The sequence below is a fragment of the Opisthocomus hoazin genome, chromosome 9 (assembly GCF_030867145.1).
Source record: "Opisthocomus hoazin isolate bOpiHoa1 chromosome 9, bOpiHoa1.hap1, whole genome shotgun sequence".
Classification (NCBI taxonomy): Eukaryota; Metazoa; Chordata; class Aves; order Opisthocomiformes; family Opisthocomidae; genus Opisthocomus; species Opisthocomus hoazin.
In genome coordinates this window covers 24,900,321-24,902,530 of record NC_134422.1, presented here as the reverse complement: position 1 = coordinate 24,902,530, position 2,210 = coordinate 24,900,321, and the positions used below count along the sequence as shown (strand labels likewise).

At 43.9% G+C, this 2,210-nt stretch overlaps 1 protein-coding gene across 1 annotated transcript in view; it reads left to right on the top strand.

The window, feature by feature from the left end:
* OLA1 (Obg like ATPase 1) overlaps window positions 1–326 on the top strand; it is a 105,173-nt gene extending 104,847 nt beyond the window's left edge. The window contains exon 11 of the mRNA XM_075430133.1: window positions 1–326. This exon is cut by the window's left edge and continues 202 nt beyond it. The gene's annotated coding sequence lies outside the window, so the exon portion shown is untranslated.
* The last annotated feature ends 1,884 nt before the right edge of the window (window positions 327–2,210 follow it).

Below are 2,210 nucleotides of genomic sequence, written 5' to 3'. Positions count from 1 at the left end.
CTTCTACCTAGGGAACTTCCCCTCCTCCCCCAGTGAAATTATTCTTGTTTGGTTTGAATTAAATTATGGCACCTCCAGCGAAACATGCAAGTTCACTAAATGTGAACAGCTTTGCATTTCAAACGATTAAGACCCTACTCCAAATTGTAGAAGCTTTTCAGGAACCATATTACTCTCATGATACTTCATTAATCTCCATCATGTATGCCAAGCCTGACACGTTTGACAGTGAGGACAATGTGGTTTGCTCCTTTTTGAATCTACAGATAATGCATGTTTTACAGTACTCCAGATGTCTACACTCAATAAAATATTTGACAAAACCAGCCTTGGTGTGTTTGGGGATGTCTGTATTGACTGACTGTGGTGTGCTGAATGCGATACGGCACCTGGTGGCTGCTGATTACAGAATTTTAAGACGTGTATGATACAGTAACTGGCAGTGTGGGGCAGCTGCAATTGTATCTCAAAAGTGAGTCTTCCATGGGAATCAGAAGATTAGGATACCAATGACTTGTCTCAAAAAAGTTAATGAATTTGTAGATGGACATTCACTGAAAGATGATGGTAATAAGAACGATGCAGTGTAAATGATTTTTACTGGAGAGAGGAAATGCATGTTGAAAAATCATGTTATCTTTGAGACGGAAGCATTTCTGTTCAAATCATTTTGAAAAAGTATTTCATTCTTCCCGTGAAATTATTAAATTGTGTTGACTGGAGCAGGGGTGCCTGGTGCTGTGTGTTGTCCTCTCAGGTCTGGTCTCCAGACCAGCGGAGGGTGACACAGATAGTGCTGTGAAGGAGGAGGTCGCACTGCGCTGGGTAGGTCAGTCGTTCTGCGGAAGTAAGGCTGCAACTGCAAGTGGTTTTCTGTCCCTTTAGCCGGGAGGGAGAGCCAGTCTCTTTGGGTAGCACAGAAGAATGAGACGCTGGCAAATTAAACCCAGGTTTGTGCTTTTAATGCAAGCTGTGGGATTGCCCTTCCTTGCAGTACGTTTGATGCGTTTAACACAGCCTGACCTCTTCCGCGGTGCCCGTGTGTCTGTGGTTTCAGCTCGGTGGGGTCAGGGCTGGAGAGGTGCCGATGTTGCTTGTGGCTTGTCGGGGTGCCAGACCTCTCACGTCGCTGTGATAAACTCGCTTGCTGTAAACTCTGAAACGGCGGCTTGGCACTGGCTCACCTCCACTCTGTGTTCAGGGTGTTGGGAGCGCTGGTCGTGGCCTGCTTGGAGGCTTCCCTGGAGGTGCCACCTTTGAGCTTCGTGGCTCGCTTCTGAAGTCGTGAGACATGGGTCAGCCAGAGCCACGAGGCTCGTTGGTGGGAATTTGGCATCGTGCCTTTAATTGCACCGAGGAGAAAGAGGGAGGGCAGATGACTTCACTACCGAGTTGCTGATCTTGTTTTAAAGAGCGTCTCCTTTTGTCATGGTGGCAGGAGAGGGGAGAGTGTTGTAAAGCAGGGAAATTAGGACTTCAAATGTTTGGGAACCCTTGAAATTATTTCTTGTATCTTCTCCCTGGAGCAGCTACTATTTGTTCTTGGTGTTATTATGATGTTACATAATTGAGAAAAGATGAGGACCACCAAATCTTGTGTCAAAAGTCAATCCGAAAGAAAACAGAGCCTACCTGTTTCTCTTGGAAGTCAGCAAGGCGCTAGTAACAGAGGAGGGCTTGTGCCGGGCTTTGGACGCAGTGGAAGGTGAGCGAGACATGGGGCACACGTCTTGGTGAAGGAGAAGCAGCATCTTTACTGATACCCGCTGAGACGTGTTCTCTTGCCCTGTCTGAAACCTGTTCTGGTTTCCAAAGTATTCACGTGCTCCCTAATTGTTACGTGTCGCTGAAGAAGTTGTTAAAGGACAGCACAATTAATGGATTGCTTTGTATTTTTGCATATCTTAGTTACATTTAATAAGCCGTATTTGTTTAGATTTGAGTGTATGTACTTCACAATACCTCCCTGTTCTGAAAATAAAAGTAATTAAAAATTGAACTAAGTTCTTCTTGGTAGACAGGGTTTTTTGAGTTATTGCAATATTCTGAAAATAGAAAATGAACATAAAACATTTGGCACATCTTTAAAAATATGTATTCTGCAATGTTTTACGTTTCAGCTTATTAACTTGCCTGAATAGTTTGTCTCTTCAGCTGTTTTAACTAATGTTCTTTTAACTACTGAAGCTAATCAATTATTCCAGAATAAA